We start from the raw sequence: 10117 nt of genomic DNA on the forward strand, positions 1-10117 counted from the left end.
TCGCTAACGGCCTGATCTTCTCCACCGCTTTGTGTCCTCCTCCTATGGACTTGTCTACGATACCTGTAAACATAACACAGTAATCACTTTTAAATTGTTATTTTTTACTTCTAAATGTTGTTTTTTCACAGTGTCTCTCTGTTTTCATGTTTTCCACGGCCCGACCGCACATAATGTCACATTGTGTACCCCTGATATTTGACTTTCCATTTTGCACATCTTGCATGTATTGGCAGTTTGATGCAGTGGTAATGCATCATTCTGGGGTACATAACACTTTTCTAAGATCCATAACTTCTTTATTTTTGCGTCGCCAAAGCTGTTTCAGGGCTTTTTTTTTTTTTTTTTTTTGCAGGTGGGCTGTCGTTTGGACTTTTTATCCCATTTTTTGTGAGAGATGATTATATATATATATATTTTTTACCATGTTCACCATGCGGGTTAAATAACGTTATATTGGAAATGTATTTTTTTACATAGCTTTTGGGTGAAAAAATAAAAGTTTTTTTTTTTTTTTTTTAAAGTTTCATATTTTTCTTTTTTTATATATAAAAATGTAACATATTTAACGTCTTTTTTTTAGTACCCCTATGGGGCAAGAGGTGAAAGGGGTTCTTAATGGCATATTGCTAGGATATGCCATCAATGTTTCAGTGGGGGGCTCTGACCACTGTAGAATACGCCATGAATATCTGATAGGTTGGTGTCCCACCTCTGAGAATCCCACCTGTCCGGAGAACGGGGACAAGTGAGAATTGGAGAAAGCGACTGCAATGTTTACATGAAGCCGTGGCCAAAGTTAGCTAATTTCTAAAAACATGGCCACTTATGGGTAAGGTAAAAATAAAACTTAAAGGGAGTCTGTCACCAGAACTTCCTTTTTGAACTAGCAGTATGCTAATATAGGTCATATAGTGACATGGGTCAGGCAGCATACTCGGCGAGTTCACGCCGGGCCCCGTAGTGTAGTGAACACGCGCGTGCCTACATCTTAGTCGGCGCATGCGCAGTATAAACAATATGTCAGTCATTGTAATCGGCACTACTACGAATGCAATGATGACGTCATCAGCGTATCTGCAGTAGTGCCGATTACAACGGCGGACATACTGTGCATGCGCTGACTAAGATGTAGGAATGTGCACGCGTTCACTACACTACGGGGCCTGGCCCATGTCAATCACAGCAAGCAGGGAAGGAGGGGGGGGTTGAACAGGGCAATGAAGCCCTAGCATTTTGGTGCAACGGCCACGCCCTCGTCACACCGAAATGCTAATTTGCCGGTACCCTGGGGAAAAAGGAAATTACATTTAAAATCAGGTTAGCATAAACTATATTAGCATACTGCTAGTTCCAAACAAAAGTCCTGGTGACAGACTCTCTTTAATACTGGATAACCCCTTTAACTCCTGCTTATGTTACTTTTCATTTGCACTAAAACTCCTATAATCCGGGGTCTAATAATCCAGAAATTTCGATAATCGAGCACTTTTTTCTGCCACATAAGTGCAAATATAAACTGGAATGTCACAAGACCAGAAAGGGGAGCTAAGCAGAGATAATCAATTATGTGACTCCTCAGCATATTTCATGCTAACATTTTATATTAGGCTGTCTCCATGGAGGTTGTCTTCCTTTACCAATTTCTTTTTACACTTTTCTGTAACCAACGCCTCTCCCATCCGGACTAAATTTTTGTGTGACGTATTTTCCCATCATTATAGGCTATGAAGACTGCCCCTCTATAACCATCCCCTATTCTTTTTTTTGTGGCACATTTTTCAATGAGAACCCCTTTGAAAAGATCACAAATTGTCATTACATGCAATGTAAATCATCTGGATGTGGGTCTGCGCCATATCACCGGATCGGAGAGAGTAGTAGGAGGAAACGTGTGTGGCACCTCAGGGGAGAGAAGCTGCCAGAATCAGAATTTATCATTGGAGCAGAGAGTGCAGGAGGAGGAGCATTTCCAGCACCACAGAGGAAGAAAAAGGGAGGCTGCCAGAGAAGGGGAGGGTGCAGCACATGTCATGCTGCACTGAGTAGCCTGTGTGATTGCTGAGCAAGGGAGCCTGCAGACTGCCACAGGGGTGTCAAGGTTAGCAGTGGAAGGGGTCTAAGAATGAGAGGAGCCATAGTGTGATAAGAGGGGAGTCATGCAGAGGACCAAGAGGGGAATCATGCTGGGCACCAAAATTAAGAGGGGTGCCATGCTGAGGACCAAGAATAAGAGGGGTGTCATGCTGAAGACCAAGAATGATGCGGCCAACTTGAACTGGTAAAGGAACAGATCACCATGGGGACTGAGAAAGAGAGAGAGCCACCCATGGTTATGTGTGTGGGTTGGAGTGACTTGTGTACAGTACCACAGCTGTTTTTTTAGTCCTAGTCTGGGTATGGCTCTTTTTGATATATTAATGTGATACCAGGCACTGATGCTATTAAATCGCACAATACCTGCACTTGTCTGCAACAGGTAATGGTGTGGGAGAACTTGCATGTTGTACTACCAGAGTACTTGTCATTAAACACATGATAACATACATGATTTGGAGCTCTTTCGTCATTAACCGTGTTTATTTAAGTGTTGTACATATTTGCTGGCTCCATCAGACACTTTAACCCCTTCAGGACTGAGCCTGTTTTGGCCTTGTGGACGCAGCCAATTTTTTCAAATCTGACATGTGTCACTTTATGTGGTAGTAACTTGGGAATGCTTTTACCTATCCAAGTGATTCTAAGATTCGACATACTGTACTTTATGTTAGTGGAAAAATTTGATCAATAAATTCAGTATTTGTTTGTGAAAATCACCAAACTTTAGAGAAAATTACCAAAAATTTGCATTTTTCTAAATTTAAATGTATCTGTGTAATGGCCGGGGTAGGGAGCCAGACAGGTGAGCCCTAATCTACCCGCCACTCAGTCCCTGCCTACTTGCATTACCCGTCCTAGGCGACGGCGTACAACTGGGCGACGGTCCCTACGCTCAATACGTGCACAACAGACAAACAAACCGGGGTACACAGAAGCTAAGGGAAATGGGGCAGTTGCCCACAGCAACACCGTGAGCAACAAGAGTAGTGAATGAGCCGAGTCAAACCAGGAGTATACGAGGTACCAAACGCAGAGCAGGAGCGTAGTCAGTAAAGCCAGGGTCAATCTAAAGCAGAGGTCAATAGTACTAGCAGAACTGCAGAGCCAAGACCGAGGGCAGGAGCTAGCTCCGTCTGGCCAGGCTGTGATAGGTTCTCCAACTCCTCAGCCTACCAGCCTGAGTGGTAGAAGATCAAGTCACTCTATCAGACCTAGGAGCAGATGCAGACTGATTAACCAGGGGCGTCGACACACAAGCTGTGTCTGGCAAATCCTTTACTGTACCCCCCCCTTTTATGAGGGGCCACTGGACCCTTCCTAGGTGGACCTGGCTTATTGGGGAACCGAAGATGGAACCTCCTGAGCAATACCCCAGCGTGGACGTCCCGGGCGGGTACCCAAGTCCTCTCCTCAGGCCCCTATCCTCTCCAATGGACCAGGTACTGGAGGGAGCCTTGGACCATCCTGCTGTCCACAATCTTGGCCACCTCGAATTCTACCCCTTCAGGGGTGAGAACAGTGACCGGAGGTTTCCTTGAGGTAGCCAAGGACGGGGAGCAGCGTTTCAGGGGGGAGGCATGAAACACGTCCTGTATTTGGAAAGACGGGGGTAACTCCAGCCGGAAGGAGACAATGTTAAGGACCTCAATGACATTGTACGGCCCTATATACCGGGGAGCAAACTTTTTGGACGGAACTTTAAGACGTAAATTTTTTGAAGATAGCCACACCAGATCCCCGACCACAAACAAGGGGTTAGCAGAACGTCTTCTATCAGCCTGAGTCTTTTGTATGCTCTGGGACGCCTCTAGGTTCTTCTGAACCTGGGCCCAGACTGTGCACAGTTTCCGATGAACTACATCTACCTCAGGATTTTTGGAACCACCAGGTGAACCAGAGGAGAACCGTGGATTAAAACCAAAATTACAGAAGGGGGAGACCCCCGACAAGTTACTGACCTGGTTATTAAGGGAGAATTCGGCGAGGGGAATGAAGGAGACCCAATCATCTTGACAGTCTGAGATAAAACACCTTCAATATTGTTCTAGAGACTGATTAGTCCTCTCAGTTTGGCCCTTAGTTTCAGGATGGAAGGCCGAGGAGAAGGACTGATCAATCTCCAACTTCTTACAGAAGGCTCTCCAAAACAATGAAACAAATTGCACCCCTTTGTCAGAAACTATATTGACAGGAACCCCATGGAGATGCAGGATGTGTTTGACAAACAAGGTAGCTAACGTCTTGGCATTGGGTAGTTTCTTGAGGGGTACAAAGTGGGACATCTTGCTGAAGCGGTCTAATACAACCCACACCACCGACTTGCCTTGGGATGGAGGCAGATCGGTGATAAAATCCATGGAGATATGGGTCCAAGGTCTCTGGGGAATGTGCAAAGAACATAGTAAGCCCGCTGGTTGGGACCTGGGAGTCTTGGACATAGCACAAGTTTCACAATCGGTGACGTAGGCCTTAACGTCTTTAAGCAACCCAGGCCACCAATAAGTTCTAGAAATGAGGTGCTTGGTAGACCAGGATGCCTGGATGGCCAGATAGTGCAGAGTCATGATTCTCCCTGAGTACCCTTAGCCGGAATTGCAGGGGAACAAACAGCTTGTACTCCGGAAGGTTCCCGGGAGCTGAACCTTGATCAGTCGCAATTTCGGAGGCTAAGTCAGAATCAACAGAGGATATGATTATACCTGGGGGCAAAACACAAGCAGGATCCTTCTCAGGAGAAGGGCTGGCCATGAAGCTACGCAAGAGTGCATCAGCTTTAATATTCTTAGACCCAGCCCTATAGGTGACCACAAAGTTGAATCTAGTATAAAACAAACGCCCATCGAGCTTGTCTCGGGTTTAGCCTCCGGGCAGATTCTAGGAAAACCAGATTCTTGTGGTCGGTAAGGACCGTTACCTGGTGTCTAGCCCCCTCCAGGAAGTGGCGCCACTCTTCAAATGCCCATTTAATGGCTAAGAGTTCGTGGTTGCCAACGTCATAGTTACTCTCAGTGGGGGAGAACTTCCTGGAGAAGTAGGCACAGGGACGGAGATGGGTCAGAGACCTAGTACCCTGGGACAAGACAGCACCCACTCCCACCTCGGAGGCGTCAACCTCCACGATGAATGGCTCCATTTGTTTAGGCTGAATCAGCACTGGGGCAGACAAAGCACCTCTTAAGGACTTCAAAAGCCTGAACCGCCTCTGGAGGCCAGTGGAGGAGATCAGCACCTTTGTAAGTAAGGTCCGTAAGAGGCTTAGCGATGACCGAGAAGTTAGCAATAAATCTGCTGTAATAATTAGTGAACCCCAGGAAACACTGTAAAGCCTTCAGGGAGGCAGGTTGGACCCATTCCACCACAGCCTGAACCTTGGTAGGGTCCATGCGGAATTCATTAGGAGTGAGGATTTGACCCAAAATGGTATCTCCTGCACCCCAAACACACATTTTTCAGATTTAGCAAAGAGTTTGTTTCCCCGAAGGGCCTGGAGCACCTTCCTGACATGCTCAATGTGGGAGGACCAGTCCTTGGAAAACACAAGCATGTCATCAAGGTACACTACATGAAATACGCCCAGGTAGTCTCTTAAAATCTCATTTATGAAATTCTGGAAGACCGCGAGAGCTATACACAACCCAAAGTGCATGATGAGGTATTCAAAATGACCTTCGTGCGTGTTAAACGCAGTCTTCCACTCATCCCCTTCTCTGACTCGGATAAGGTTATAAGCCCCCCGAAGATCAAACTTAGAGAACCATTGGGCCCCCTGAACCTGATTGAAGAGATCAGGAATCAAAGGAAGGGGATACTGGTTCCTTACAGTGACCTTATTCAAGTTTCGGTAATCGATGCACGGCCTAAGACCACCATCCTTCTTCCCTACGAAGAAGAAGCCAGCACCTACCGGAGAAGTAGAGGGGCGAATGTAACCCTTGGCCAGGCTTTCCTGGATATATTCTCTCATGGCCTCACGTTCGGGACAAGAGAGATTAAATATCCTACCCTTAGGGAGCTTAGCTCCTGGTACCAAATCGATTGCGCAATCGTATTCTCTATGAGGAGGTAACACTTCGCTGATGTTTTTTCTAAAAAAGCCTCCGAAGTCCTGAATAAAGTCAAAATCTAAATGAAATGGAAAAAGGACCAACGGCGCTGCTGTAGTAACGATGTCACAGTTGAATAAACAACTGACATCGTTACTACAGCAGCGCCGTTGGTCCTTTTTCCATTTCACTTAGCTCTTCCTTTGACAGCAAACCTTGTTTTGCTTGTGTATGGACCTGGCAGCAGCTTTCTTGCTTTTGTGACACCTATTGGTATCTACAATTTAAGGTGAACAATTTTCTTGACGTCATTTGCTCCCGTGTTGTACATCGCTTTTATCTGCACCATGTGGCGCCGTGTCTCTTTTACTCTATTCTAGCTGAATAAAGTCAGGTAGAGTGTTCACCTCCTCAGGGAGAGAAATAAAATTAACAGAAAAACAGGACGTCATGCATTCATTACCCCATTTAGTAAGATCCCCAGTACTCCAGTTAAATATGGGATTATGCATCTGCAACCAGGGAAGGCCTAAAACCAAATCGGATGATAATCCCTGCATCACCAGTACAGAACACTGCTCCAAATGAATGGAGCCAACAATGAGTTCAAAAACAGGGGTATGCTGCGTAAAATAACCATTAGCAAGTGGGGTGGATTCGATACCCACTAACGGGACAGGTTTAGGCAATTCAATTAATGGCATAGCTAGAGACATAGCAAATTCCACAGACATAATATTAGCAGAAGAACCTGAATCCACGAAGGCACTGCCATTGGCAGACCTACCCTCAAAAGAGACCTGAAAGGGAAGCAAGATCTTATTAGATTTCATATTTACGGGAAATACCTGTGCGCCCAAGCGACCTCCCCGATGGTCACTTAGGCGCGGAAGTTTTCCGGCTGGAGTATTCTTACGCCTAGGACAGTTGTTCACTTGATGCTTGTCATCCCCACAGTAGAAGCAGAGACCATACTTCCTGCGGAACGCTCTACATTGTTGGGGAGACACGGAGGCCCCGAGTTGCATTGGTTCATCCGAGTTGTCCGTGGAAGAACTAAGCAACGGAACCTCGGGAGCCATCATGGGGGAGTCAGAGGAGAAGGCAGAATAACGTTCAAGTCATCGTTCCCTGAGACGTCGGTCAAGACGTACCGCTAAAGCCATAACCTGATCTAGAGAGTCAGAAGAGGGATAGCTAACTAACAGGTCTTTCAGGGCGTTGGACAGACCCAATCTAAACTGGCACCTCAAGGCAGGGTCATTCCAGCGAGAAGCTACACACCACTTCCTAAAGTCAGAACAGTACTCTTCAACGGGTCTCTTACCCTGACGTAAGGTCACCAGCTGACTCTCGTCAAAGGCAGTCTTGTCAGTCTCGTCATAGATGAGCCCGAGAGCGGAAAAAAAAAAGGTCAACAGAGGAAAGTTCAGGGGCGTCAGGAGCCAAGGAGAAGGCCCATTCTTGGGGCCCATCCTGGAGCCGGGAGACAATAATACCCACTCGCTGGCTCTCAGACGGAAATAGAGTCTACAACTCTCCCGAAAGGAGAAAAAAGTCTTGCGGTCCCCTGAGAACCGGTCAGGCAACTTGAGATGGGGTTCAAGAGGTGAGGTGGAGGGCACTAGCTGGTTAGCATCACGCTGGTCGCACCTCTGAGCCAGGGCTTGGACCTGTAGGGAGAGACCCTGCATTTGATGTGCCAGGGTCCCAAGGGGGTCCATAGTAATAGGAACCAGGGTAGAAAAGGTATATGGGCCCGTGATTATGTAATGGCCGGGGTAGGGAGACAGACAGGTGAGCCCTAATCTACCCGCCACTCAGTCCCTGCCTACTTGCACGATCCGTCCTAGGCGACGGCGTACAACTGGGCGACGGTCCCTACGCTCAATACGTGCACAACAGACAAACAAACCGGGGTACACAGAAGCTAAGGGAAATGGGGCAGTTGCCCACAGCAACACCGTGAGCAACAAGAGTAGTGAATGAGCCGAGTCAAACCAGGAGTATACGAGGTACCAAACGCAGAGCAGGAGCGTAGTCAGTAAAGCCAGGGTCAATCTAAAGCAGAGGTCAATAGTACTAGCAGAACTGCAGAGCCAGGAAACAAGACAGAATCACAGGCAAAGGAGGAGCAGGAAATGAAGGTATAAATAGACCGAGGGCGGGAGCTAGCTCCGTCTGGCCAGGCTGCGATAGGTTCTCCCACTCCTCAGCCTACCAGCCTGAGTGGTAGAAGATCGAGTCACTCTATCAGACCTAGGAGCAGATGCAGACTGATTAACCAGGGGCATCGACACAGAAGCTGTGTCTGGCAAATCCTTTACAATCTGCTTGTAAGACAGGCAGTTATATCACACAAAATAGTTACTAACTAACATCCCCCATATGTCTACTTTATGTTGGCATCGTTTTTTTATTTTAAATTATTTATTTAAAGTAATTTTTTTTACAACAACAATTGCAAAGGGGATACAGAAAGGAAAAAATGCACGGGAAGGGGGGTAGACACAAACAAAAATTCGTCATAACAGGATACAATTTTGTAACAGTACACAAGCACGTGAATCAACCGGTAATATGCTTTTACAAAGAACATGCCTGACATAACACGTGATAAATCTGTTACTTCGCTTAAATCCAGCATACCAAGATCCAACACGACCTGCATGGAAGCTATTAGTAATTACTACCAGGAGTAATCATGGTGCCTACCATTCATGAAACAAGTGGAAAAGAAGGGGCAGGCAAAAAAATGGACTGGGTGAAACAGGAAAAGAGAAGAAGAAGAATAAAATAAACCAGACAGATGAGCCAATGCTAATGCAGATGACTGCGACCTAACCAGATTCATCCCCTCATAACCTCCAGATCCTCGTCAATCTCCTGTACCTAGGAGGTAAGTGCCTCACACTCTGGAGTGTTACAAAAATCTCGCCACTTCTGCCAAATCCGAGAGTGAGAGTCGAAGCATTGGTGGACGAGAGCTGTCGACTCTTCCATATCGTGTATGTGTGACATTTCTCTAACCCATTCCGACACCGTGGGGATAATATTACTTTCCCAATGTCTAGGAATCACCGTCCTGGCTGCAACCAGTATGTAGCCTAGCAGCGTGCGGGAACAGACCATGGTGGCACCCGGTATTATGGACAGAAGCAGTACTTTTGGACAATTCTAAAGTTATGTCAAGGATCTTCTCAATTAAAGATAGTATTGAGCCCCAGAATGGGCGAAGGAGCGGGCACCCACACCATACATGGGTCATCGTTCCCCTCGCCAGTCAACAACGCCAACACCGATCCGATGTAGAAGGGTATATCCTGTGCAGGACCGCCGGCACTTACTTTAAAAAATATGGAACGCTTCACCAATTTGCGTGTCATCCTTGCGCAGGGGCCATGCTAATCTTCTCTGTATCGTTCCAATTTTAGCATGTGCTGCCGAAGCGAGCACTGGCATCGTTTTCTGAACATCCTTTTATTTTTCTAGGACGTTACAAGGCTTAGAACTTTAGCAGCAATTTCTCACATTTTCAAGAAAATTTCCAAAACCTATTTTATAGGTACCAGTTCAGTTCTGATGTGGCTTTGAGAGCCTTATATATTAGAAACCACCATATATCACCCAATTTTAAAAACTGCACACCTCAAAGTATTCAATACAGCATTTAGAAAGTTTCTTAACCCTTTATGTGTTTCACAGGAATTAAAGCAAATTTACAAATTTCTTTTTTTTGTCGGAAAATCCATTTTAATCAATTTTTTTCTGTAGCACAGATGGTTTTACCAGAGAAACGCAACTCAATATTTATTGCCCAGAGTCTGCAGTTTTTATAAATATCCCACATGTGGCTCTAGCGTGCTAATGGACTGAAGCACCGGCCTCAGAAACAAAGGCGCACCTAGAGGATTTTGGGGCCTCCATTTTATTAGAATATATTTTAGGCACCATGTCAGGTTTGAAGAGGTCTT

At 46.1% G+C, this 10117-nt stretch overlaps 1 non-coding gene across 1 annotated transcript; it reads right to left on the reverse strand.

Moving 5' to 3' along the window:
• Positions 1-9494: 9494 nt before the first annotated feature.
• LOC142722543 (U6 spliceosomal RNA) lies at positions 9495-9597 on the reverse strand. The gene has a single exon (XR_012874839.1). It is a non-coding gene; the product is annotated as a U6 spliceosomal RNA (small nuclear RNA).
• Positions 9598-10117: the final 520 nt, after the last annotated feature.

Source organism: Rhinoderma darwinii, chromosome 1 (assembly GCF_050947455.1).
Source record: "Rhinoderma darwinii isolate aRhiDar2 chromosome 1, aRhiDar2.hap1, whole genome shotgun sequence".
In the NCBI taxonomy this organism is placed as follows: Eukaryota; Metazoa; Chordata; class Amphibia; order Anura; family Rhinodermatidae; genus Rhinoderma; species Rhinoderma darwinii.